Source organism: Podarcis pityusensis (assembly GCF_964106645.2).
Source record: "Podarcis pityusensis genome assembly, chromosome: 10".
NCBI classification, from domain to species: Eukaryota; Metazoa; Chordata; class Lepidosauria; order Squamata; family Lacertidae; genus Podarcis; species Podarcis pityusensis.
The window spans coordinates 52,094,646-52,107,042 of NC_138035.1; the positions used below are offsets into that span (position 1 = coordinate 52,094,646).

The 12,397-nt window shown below is 38.8% G+C and overlaps 1 protein-coding gene across 2 annotated transcripts in view; it reads right to left on the reverse strand.

The window, feature by feature from the left end:
- Positions 1-12,397, reverse strand: part of CNTN1 (contactin 1) — a 172,544-nt gene that overhangs the window by 92,162 nt on the left and 67,985 nt on the right. The window lies entirely within an intron of this gene.

The following is a 12,397-nucleotide window of genomic DNA, read 5'->3' on the forward strand; positions in this document are numbered from 1 at the left end:
AAGCCTCACAGTTTAACATTTGTGTTAAGGGCTTTTCATGTTCACTCATGCTTCAGAATTACAGCTGTTAAGGGCCATGACCATAATAGAAGCATTATGCAGGCAATATAGGTATGGCATAGTTGGTATGGAATATGTATTGGTATGGTATGTTGTTAGATCCAACTTTTCTGCTGAGAGATGGACCTAAATCCCAAATTTGTTCAGTCACTGAAACAGCCACAGAATATTAACAAAAGCTATCATTTCTAACTATAGGCTAGAGAATCACCTCTCCTTCGTATTTCTGATCATAAAGATGGAATGCAATTCATCCAACTCACCCTTAACATAGGCCAAAGACTGTGGCCCTATAATTCCCTTGTCCAACGTTACCGCATAGCAGCCTCCAGGAATCACAAAGCATAGTCATAAACATCAAACTATATTTTGTTTTCTACTTCAAACCTTTCAGGAATACTTCACGGTAATGAGTTGCCCTTTCACTGAATACTTTGAAAACCACCTTAAACTATTCCTTTCCCCATCAGACTGACAGTAACTAGTGAAAGATCAGTCGTGTTTTATCCCCCTTTTATTTCTAAATAGTCCACTCCCAGCAATCCCACCTTGAAAGAGAACAGAATATCATAGCCCTTACATATATTCATTTGGGTTAGATTATAGTTTGGGATGGGATTCTAAGAGTGTATATTCTTTGTAAAACATGGTTTGTAATGGTGTTTCATGTATTTCTGAAAAAACCACCAGATCATCATCATGAGACTGATCATTATGCAGGATGATGAAGGAACTTACTTCTCTTCCAGTTCAGTTCAACCGACTACTAAAATGAGTGGTATGAAAAAGAGAACAAATATATTATTGGGAACACAGGAAGCTGTTTGGAATTGTCTACTTTCCAAGCTTTCCAAGATTTCAGGCTGGGTTCTCTACCAGTTTTACCTGAAGATGTTGGGGATTGAACCAAGACCCTTTGGCACGCAAAGCAGATTCCACACTGAGCTATCACCCATGCTTTAACAAGTAAGAGTGGCAAGAGTATGGGAAGAATAGAGGTGGTATGGAGGGAACAATCCATCGCACCTTCACACCAAACCCTCTTGATGGTAAACTTCAATGTATTTATATAAACCTGGCACTTCAGCAACAGAGCCCATGTATTTTCCTACAAATCATACAACAAACTACAGCTTTAAATTATGACCAAAAGATTCATATCATTATGTCTCTAGAGCCATACATGAAATCCTCCTATATAGTGGGGTAGGACAGCTGAAAATAATGCCAATATATTTCACTTACGGCAACCAATGCACCCCTTTGGTTTCAGATAGTACATGGGTAGATGAGTCTAAAAAGTCCGAGAAAAAAAATTTCATGGCCCTCTAGTAGCTATGGTGGCTCATTTACCAGAAGTAATGTGTTTAGCGTTAACTCTGGAAGTGCTTACTCGATTCTGACCAAACTAAGCCTCCAAGGGCACAACATACATCAGGAGGTTTAGTTGGGTCAGAATCAAGTAAGCACTTCCAGAGTTAACTCTAAATACATTACTTCTGGTAAATGAGCCACCATAGTTGCTAGAGGGCTATACTATCTATATTTCAGCTCCCCTACCCCACTTGTAAGTTCTAGGAAGGTAGGCGAACTAATGCCCGTGTACCAGAAGAAGCAAAGATCACCAGTGTCAAAGTAATGATTCTTCAACATCAACTTCGTTGGACTGGTCATGTTGTGCGGATGCCTGATTATCATCTTCCAAAGCAACTACTCTATTCCAAACTGAAAAATGGAAAGTTAATGCTAGTGGTCAATAAAAGAAGATTAAAGACTCTCTCAAGGCAAAAAAAATGTAGTATAAACACTGACAACTGGGAAACACTAGTCTGCAAGTGCTCCAATTGGAGAACAGCCTTTACCAACAGTGTCATGGACTTTGAAGAAGCTTGAACTCAAGACGAAAGAGAGAAACGTGCTAAGAGGAAGTCACATTTGGCAAACCCTCACCGTGATCAACTAGCTGGTTTGGACAACAACCTATGATGCCTAGGACTGATGGAAGTTGCAGCCTGAAAGATCTGGAAGGCACCTGGTTGGCAAAAGCCTGTCTTAAATTAGTAAATATTTACAACAATAGAACCAGAAGCTACAGGTATGTATAATGTGGAGAAAAATCAATTCTGATTTTCTCCACAATATTTACTTAGAGATCCTTTTATAAATGATATCAAAAATCCTATACTCCCTAGCAGAAAATTGCAGCAGAGATGACAGTCTATCTTGATTCGGCTGAGGAGGAAGAGAAAATTAAAAATTCAGTGTTCCCAAACAGAAAATAAAGCTCCTGTGCATTATTAAGAGATGCTAGCTAAAATGGGTATCACGTCAAACGCCAATAGGTTTCCATTTTAATAATGCTTAAAGATAAATTGTGACAACCACAAAATTACTGCAAAAGTAAAATATACCCAACACAACCTTAAAAAATGAGTAAGACAGTAGCCAATTGTGTTTTAAGATTCAATATTTATGCTTTTCTTCTCTGAAATCACTTGCCTTGTTTGACAGACTCCTATTTTGACTTAAAGAGGGGAAATGCTGCATTTGTCCACTGCTAGGTTTTTTTATTTTTTGAGTAAAGCAATTTTAGATAAATGTTACTAGAATTGCACTAAATAGTATCTAGTAAAAAAAGGAAAAAAACCCAAGCAAACAAAATACATGAAAACTAGAATGAAGGAATGTCGCACATTCCAATAGTAGTTTTAAAAAAGATGCTCAAATGGCAATTAATCACAATCGCTCCACTTGTTGGAACAATGAGAAACAGCAACTGCTCCTTATCAACTCTATGCAGTATGACAGCAACAGCTTCCTGTCAGCTAAACACAGCATGATGTGTATAAAATATAAGAGATGTCTCAGGAAATGCAGGTCAATTAGTGAGTTGCAAATACCATAATATTGGTTTTGACGCAGAATATCCACCCTTTATTATTGGAGAACCAAAATCAAAATGGGCATTGTGAAATAAACTTTTTTAAATTGAGGTTTATCTTTTTGTTTTTAAAGGGGGGGTTCTGGTTAAATTAAAACATTAGGAGCATGTAGCTATTTTGCATTGAAGGAAAACTTTTCCTTCTTTGCAACTTGACCCTTATTCCCTCCCCTCCTTTATTTTCTTTTCCTTGTTAATTACCAGTATTTGGTTCCTACTATGTATAAAAGCACACTATTCTCTATCTTCTTGAGATTGGTTGTTCCTTTTTGTGTTTTATACTTATAAATAAACAGACATTGTAAAGATACTAACAAAATTTATCCAGTAGTCTATGCTTGCAAGGAACCTAATCAAGGAATTTGGACTGTAGAAGATCTCACATCTGCATTGTTTCTGCACAACAGCCAGATTTATTACAGTTTACCATCCAAATTTATCTTCAGTTATTGGGGTGCTGAATCATTAGCAACCCAGCTTTCTCCAGTTTTTGAGTTGGACTTCGTTCCCACTGCTATGCCTGCAGTTCACCACACTTTGAGATTTTATATTCATTTGCCCCCCTACTAGCAGATTACTGATTCATATTAGTGCATTAATTATTATTATTATTATTATTATTATTATTATTATTATTATTATTAAAAAATACAACATAACAAGGAATCTTAATGTGAGAGTTTTGGGTCATATGTGTTTATATAAGTATTGGAAAGGTGAAAGAGAAGACACAAATCAAAAACTGTAGCAAATATGCATGAGGCAAAGTGAAGCAATTTGTCTCGAGTGGCAGACCTGACCCCCCTCCGTCCCCCATTGTTGCAATGCTGCCAGCCCTGCCAGGGCTTCACCCGTGCCATCAGCACAGTGCCATTATCCTTAACACTGCGCCTGCTACACCCTTGCCACTGTGTTGTGGCAGCAGTGTGGGCGCAGCTTCAGGCCAGGGTGCAGCTGTGATGGTTGGGTTGGTGGCAGCACAGACACAATGGCAGGGGCAGGGAGTGGGTAGGACCCATATCAGTGAAGTGGGGCAGCATTGTGCAGGGGGGGGGTCACTTCCTGGCCACTTCCAAAAGTAATATTAGAAGCTCTACAAGTCAAATGCAGAGGAGAGCCCATCCTACAGGATCTGGTCCAGCATTCCACCCCAACACAGTTTCTTACTACAGTGGTACCTCGGGTTACAGAAGCTTCAGGTTACAGACTCCACTAACCCAGAAATAGTACCTTGGGTTAAGAACTTTGCTTCAGGATGAGAACAGAAATTGCATGGCGGCGGCGGAGTGGCAGCAGCGGGAGGCCCCATTAGCTAAAGTGGTGCCTCAGGTTAAGGACAGTTTCAGGTTAAGAACGGACCTCCAGAATGAATTAAGTTCTTAACCCGAGGTACCACTGTATAGCATTTACACTGGTACATATCAGAGAGCCATATTTATATATACACATTGCAAACCTGAATTGAAATGTTTCTGTTCTTATGAACATGGTTCACTGAAAGCATCATGTGATCAGTGGAGGGGAGCTAAAAATATGCATGCTTTGAGATTTTACACGTTTAACCATCGCAGAATGATAAATATAAGTACAGTATAGCCTTTCATTATCAGTGGTCAGTTAGATGAAAATACTAAAACTAAATGAACCGCAGAAAGACTGCTGCAGAAAGACTTAATTTCAGATAAGCAGAATACAATTATCTGGTATACAGAGTGATATCTGGCATAAATCAGTGACATCATTACATCCTCCCTTCAAAGCGAAGAAGACCGGCGCCAAAGTAAAGGGAAATTATTGGGCTTTCGGAGACTGCAAATAGATGTGGGAGTCTGAATCCTTTGGAATGTTCAAGGGTACAAGACTATTAAATATTACGGCATGCCGGGAAACCTGCTGCAAATAGCATCCAGAGAAATGAACCAAATTTATTTATTATTTATTTGTGAATTAACAAGGGGCTCCAGCATGTTGCCATGAGTCTGACACCAGGTTCTGATGGTATATTGATGCATAAAAACCTATGTTAATTTCCCACATTTGCCCCTCCTGTATAAGAATGGCACTCAAGCAGTAAAATCTTTGCATATACAGATAGGAAGCAGAGCTGCTAGCTTGCCTGTAGAAGTTGAAAGCAATTGTGAGACATGAAAAGGCTGTTTCCGCCCCCCCCCCAATATTCTGCATAGAAACAGAATGTACCAGAAAACAGGTCTGCAGGAGGAAGTGCAGAATATAAATAAGATTGACTCAGTTTCTGCATGAGAAGAAACTGTCCAAAACACCTCTAAGAAACAGTAGACCAGAACAGGCCTACCTGGACATCACTATTCTGCTTTCTTAGCAAATGTAAATCGTTTGTCTCTCCTAGACTTTAGAAGCAGCATCTAGAGAAGGCTTGGAACAAGATTTGAAAACTGCAAAGTATTTCATCAAAAGATATAAGCATCACTGCTCACATCAAATATGCAGGGTTCTAAATCTCACCAGGCCCTTCCATGAGTAAATACGGCTCCCTGCTTCAGACATTTGTCCTCTACGAGCTGGGAAAGTGACAGGGATGGTGACAGAGGGTGGAGCTTAGCATGCCAACTCCCACTCATTTTACATGAAATCAGATAGCAGAATGCTGAAACAAGGCTATAATCTATTCAGCAGGTGGCACTGAACATAATTGTATCTGAGGAGTCAGGAGTTTCCTGTTACTGTTCTTGTTGAAGATTAGTAATTACCTATCTCCCTGTCTGGTGTGTCTTCCGAGTCTTCCATGACACCTGCTGGATGTTCATCAAGAAGTCAATCAGAATACCATCTATGTAAAGTAGCAGGGATTATGCTTTCTGAACTCTCCTTTGCTGCACATCCCACTATCCAAAGCTTTCTTTATTTGTCCTCTCTTAAACAAGCAGTTCTGATCTTGTCTTCTTTCTCTTTGCACAAAAGACACATATTTCACAACCCTACGGCTGAACCCTCACTATGCTCCACAAAAGTTCTGTTGGCCTTTCTGGGATGTTTGTGCTTGGCTCTGTGGTTTCTCAGGGCAATGGTACAGCTTTCCCAGTCAATAGCCATGAGCTGCCTCATTTGGAACCTGCTGCCTTATCTATCAGAAGTGGAGTTTGACAGAATTTCAACTGTACTGAAAGGCCTTTTTGTTCACTTAGGCTGCTGAACGCACATTATTTTGTTTTCGTTCTCTGTTGTTCTTTGTTCTGGTGAGTTTAGTGTCCCAAGCCAACAAATTTGCTAAGGGGGAAAAACAGCAGTGTTTCAATCTTGCTTTTATCATGTCTGTACCATCCTATTAGGTACATGCATCTAAATTCACAATGAATGTGGAGAAAACAGTTGTTTTGTTGACTATATTGGATTCATGGTTCCAAATATAGGTAATGATCCTGTATGAGTGCAATACATGTACATAAACTTTCTGGAAGCCCTCTAAAAAGCTACAATCAATAATCTTTCTGCAAAACTCTTGCCCTAAGACACTTAGTGATGGCGGTCTCGCTGAGTTTTGACATTCCTTGGCTCAGAATGTGAACTTCAGCTTCTGGTAATGCTCAGTTTATGATTCTTTCCTCTCTCCCAAGGTTCTTTTCCGTCTTAGATTTTGATTCCGATGCAAGTCATAGAACAGGAGTAGAAACCCTTTCTTAGCCTAAGGACCATATTTCCTCCTGGCAAGCTTCTGGGAACCACATGCTAGTATTGGGGCAGGACCAGACACGAAAGAGAGAAGAGCAATAAATTTGAACTTTGCCTTTGTACAGGAGGCTAGTTTTACCACATTCACAAATGTCTTCCAGCCAGGAAAGCATTATCAAAATTCAAAGGACCCGTTCCAGCTAGGCAAAAACCATCAAGGAGGATGCAAAGCAGGACTGGTGAGGGGTCTGACTCAGGAGGGTATGTGTGCTGGGGAGATTCCTATGGGCCAGACAGAAAGCCCTGGAGTATCAAATGTTGCCCCCAGGCCTAGGGTTCCCTATTCCTCCTACAGAATAACTATTGAGGTGGTGGAAGATAACTCAATGAAGCTGTTGCCGTGACCCAGTGTGTGCCAGCTTGCTGTTCCTGTGGCATTTGTGAGATGATGAACTGTGCTGGTTGCAAGTTGATTGTTGACTGCACCAACACTAGGACTGTAAGAGGAAGGTGAAACTTTAGAAAATGTGCTTTTTCTCTGGAATCTGTAGAAAGCAAACAGAAGCCAGGAAGGCAGAGTTCTTCTCAGGTGACACGGTTAAAATAACTTATTGAAGTTTGGTACACCACGACTGAAGAGTCACGGCTGTGCTGGATAAATAAATAATGGATGTAAATGTAAGAGAGTAGAAAGTGCTCATTTAATTTTAAAGAAAACATAAAGCCATAAATAAATTTAGGCTATAAATGAAAAGGTAAGGGTGGGAGGGAGGGAGGGAGGGAGGGAGGGGATGAATGAAATTCTCGAACAGTCTGACAAAAGACTGTAATGGAAAAAACAAAACACAAATTGATTAGTGAATTCAGAGGTTGATAAATGTATGAGAAACAGTGAATTACAGTATTATAAATTTGATGCCCTAATCATCTACAGAATGACTAAACAGTTCTTCCTGCAGACTTTTATAAATTAGTATTCTGTAGCAGTAATAGACAATGAAGGCTATTGGAAAAGCAAATATTTCCCCCTCAAAAAAGTATGTGCAGACCTAGGCTAACCAGTGTGGGGGTGGTGTCAGGGACCGTGCTGAGGAGGGCTGCACTGAGGAGGAATGGTGGGAGCCTCCCCTCCCCCTCCCCCTGCTCCAGATCCTGAATCTTCCCAGGAGCAGGAGGACAGTATAGATTTGGAACAGTGGTTTGCAGAGGGACATAGCTCAGAAGGCAGAAGCTGGGAAATACTGGATGGGGAACAGCTAGGAGAAGAAACACTGGAAGACAGAGGGTTAACAGATTCACAGTCTCGGGACAGCATTCACCCCACTTCTCCAAAGTCACAGAGAGCTCAGAAATTGGCAGAGCAGAAAGCACAGAGGGTACAAGCTCAGCTTACAAGACGTAAAAGTGATGTAGATTAATAGGGACAGAAGGAGGTGGGATCCTTAATTAGGAGCACCGCCATTCTAGCAGGTGTGTTCTTTGTTCTATTGCTGTGATTATTAAAGTTTCTAACTGGTAAGAAGACTCCTTTTCCTTTGTTCTGCTTATCTACTGCCACGGGGGAGGAAGTCGATTCCCTTAGCCTGACAGGTGGGAAGAAAGCTCAAAAAACCAGATTGTCTTTTTTTCTGTAGACAAATCAATCTAACCACCAGTTAGAAATATGGCTACAGCTAATTTGCATACATTGTTTCATGTCACCACTACTTTCAACACTGAACAACAGATGGTAGATACGTTGGATTCAAATGGGTGAGTGTATAAACTGGGATGCATATCTGACCCAAAGAAAGCCAGTGCTGAAAGAGTTGTAAGGAAAACTGGTCGTCTCAAATCCACAGACAGGAACAATTGTGCAAGCACACAACCATAGAATAAGCTAATTAATACAAGGTACACTTTCAGGCTAAAGACTAAGAAGCTTATTTCTGAACACTCTCTCTACCTAAATGGCATTGATCTAAGTGATATTATCAAATACATTTAGCCCCAATGCATTTAAGTCATTGAGCTCTCAAATAACTTTCTATAGTATATACTCAGTCTGTAGCTGAATTTGTTCAATATCCAGATGCTATTTGTAGACTTAACAGCTGTTGGTGGGATCCAGTGAGTTCCCAATTTCCTCCGCACCTCCCAAAGCAAACCACCTATTGTACTTATCAGCTTCAATAAGAAATGTCCAGGTTTTAAAAATAAACTTTGCATGTAACTGTTTCCTTGGAAAAGTTATTGTCTCTCCAAATTGCTGTCAAGTTTGTTGATACTGTGTTACCAAGACATCAGTTACATTGTCATGATGAAATGATACCTGGCTGGGCTGTTACAGAATTTGCAGTCTGATGAAATATTGCTACAATGTAAATTAGCCTTTTGGGGAAAACATCAATAAATATGGCCTGCAATAAGAAAAGGACACATAGGGGAGATACAGTCAACAGTTTGACCACACCTGGTATGCAGCAACATCTCCCTTAGTGCTTGGAAGGATGATACATATCTTTAAATTGATGCAGGGATCACTGCAAGGTAGATATATGGCTCAGAGTGACTAAGAGATAACATTATGAACAAGTTATGCAAGAATTGCTGCAAAGCTTTGTCCAGTAGATGTGTCTTGCCTTGTAAAATTAGAGAGAAGTATCTATGTCAATATGTGACAGCATGAACAGAGAGACTTGCACTACTTTAAAGACTTCCCTATTAGTCTCTAAAGTGTCACAATATTCTTTGTTGTTTTGTAATTAACCAAGCACTGGCCCTATGAAAGCCTTCATGTTGATGCAGATGCATTTTAAAAAACCAACCGTTAACTCACACACATAGCTCTTAGATCATGATTAAAAACAGAATGCAATTAAACATTTCCTTAACTACTTGAATCCTGGCTGTTTTGTGGTTTGGTAAATTAAGATATCACTGCAGGGAATGCACCAGCTCATGATGATTTTCTAAAAGCATGTGTACGTGGTTGGCTGGATTGTAGCCTAAATATTTAGTTCCTTGGAACACCCAAAACTTTTATGAGATAGCTCATATTATTGAGCTTTTGGTGATAGCTCTCTTCAAAAGAACAACTTTATTAATGAATTTATTTCTATTTATAATGTCATGAAGAAAGATTAAACAAAAACTCAAAGGAAACAGTCAAGGCAAACAGCAATTCTCAGAGATTTCATCATTCATTTCAATAGAGGGATGAGATCCGTCCATGCTGATATAAATCAGGTTCTTTCCTTAAAGTAAATGGAAAGGGTTTTCCAAGCGGTGCTATAATGTGGAAGATTTGGAAATATCACACATCACAAGAAAACAAAGGGTGTGTAATGCAAATTTGGAATACAGCGGATTAAGAATATCATACAAAGATGTCTCCCACATCTATGAGTTAGATGAGTAGAGCACATTCATGTTTGCAATTTATGAGCTTTAACCTTATGAGCTTTAAATTTATGGGATTAACCTCAAATATAGCCTGTTTATACGTACTTTTTAAAAAGTTACATCTACAATCATGGTTATATGAAAACTTCCACATATTCCTACAATACATATGCCACGTATGTCATGGAGTCAATCTTTATTGGCTTCGTTTTTAATTTTGCCACAACTCCTTGGGCTATTTCTCTAGGAAAGGCTACTAGTAAACTTTAGAATAAAGTAAAATCAAGTAGCCAGCAAGGACGACTTGCCTATGTATTTTTGGAAATACATAGCATGCCGGACAGTATATGTCTGAAATTGAACCAACAGTGGTAGCATGAATACTTCCATAATCTATTTCACCTAAATTCATTCTTCTTCATTAGTTCCACACAATTATGAAATTAGAGCATCATAAAAATATGAATGCTATTCTACTAAATTCTAATATATTAGACTCATTGAAATTAATCAACATAGCTAAGTTAGGTGTGTTAATTTCACTGGGTCTGCTCTGCATAAAATCAGCTGAATACCAATCACCATGCTTATATTCTAGCTAAGGTTAGTTGTAAATACATCACACCAATAAGACTTAGTCACAGCTACCTTTAGCAGGAAACTAACTACACATTTAATGTTTGAAATTTAATGTTTGAAATTCAAACTTTTTCTCTTCTATTTAAACTGTACTTTTCAAAGATCCAGATGAAGATCTACAGTATGTATTCGCATTCCTACACTGCGTTAATAAACTGCATTGTAATTGGTGCAAGTGAACAGTCATCCATGAATATTCATGTAGACAGATACACATAAACTGCAACAGATTTCAACTTTTACAGATGCAATTTTACATTCTACATGTCATTTTTACAAGCATTTAATTTATTCACATCTTAAGCAATATTCAAGTTTCTCTTATAGCATCCAAATCCTGTTCATGTTTACCCAGAAGTACACCCCACTGAGGTCAATATGACCTGTTCTCTATTAAAGGTCTATAGCCATAAGCAAATATTTGTATTCTGTTTATGACCCAAATACTGTTATGGCTATATTGGCATTTCCACACAATGAATCATAGGAACATAAAAACTGCCTTAAATTACACAAATCAGTGCTAGCTACAAATAAACATCATGTGGGATGCACAAGAGAGACAGAATTCTATAGCTGAATCTGCTATCAAGCTACAAATCAGTGTGTGTCTGTAGAGTATGAGTACAACTCACATAGAGAAAATCTGCCTCAAAAGCAATTATCAGTAGATCCATCCTTAATTTATACATGGGTTGGCTTCCAACTCCTGATATATGGAATTCATAACATATGTTTGCTCATAATTCTAAGTCTCAACTCCATTATGACCATAATTGACTAGCCAAGCTATGTTTGAATGTCAGTGAGAAATTCAATATATTAAGTCAGGTAATGCATGACAGAAAATAGTAAAGGAGAAAGCACTGTGTCTGCAAATAAAATTACTGTAAATGCACTGTTGCTTTAACAGGTCCCTGTAGCAGAAAATAAAAATGTCAGAAGTGTGTGTGGGGGGGTGAGATTCCCACTCTGATATGAGGAATCTTCATTTTCAATCCAAATTACATAGAACAAGTCAACAGCTTGCAGGTGCTTGCAGAGCACAGCAACAGTTACTTATGATTTATGCTAGTCAGCCAAACCAAATACTGCAGGTGAAAGCAGAAACAAGTTCCTAATGAATCTGAGGAAATGTGTTCATTACTCCACATACAGTCGCCACTGACAGTATCCCATCAGATGTAAAGCTATTAAATCAAGCCACATCAAAAAGAGATTTGCTTATAGATATATGTGCACCAACCATTTTTAGTTAAACTGTGGCAATCCCCGCAAAGAAAGTGGCAAAAATTTCTCAGTGTTTCACTGACAGCTATAGGGTTAAGAAAGCCTGAGGATGAATGAGGAATGGTTCACTTATATTTCTCCTCTGATGAAGTTGTAGAGTGTTTTTCCCATCCACTATCAATATAGCTTTTAGATAGTTACTGGAACTTCTTGAGAGCAAAGCAAAGTCAAATTCTGGCTAATTTATAGCATACCTCCTAAGCAGTCTCATGGGATCTAACACATGACAATGTTACACAATTGTGTTATTATCGAATTTTCCATCATCTTAGAAGAAATGGATTTCTATTTATTCTTTACATGAGTAATTCTGTAAAACACTGTTGTTATATTGTTCAAAGATAACACTGAAAGCAGCAGGAGAGAGGCAATTGAGTAATTTATCTCTCTTGAGAGGAATAAGACACGATTGGTCTCTCTGTACTGGCTGGCACA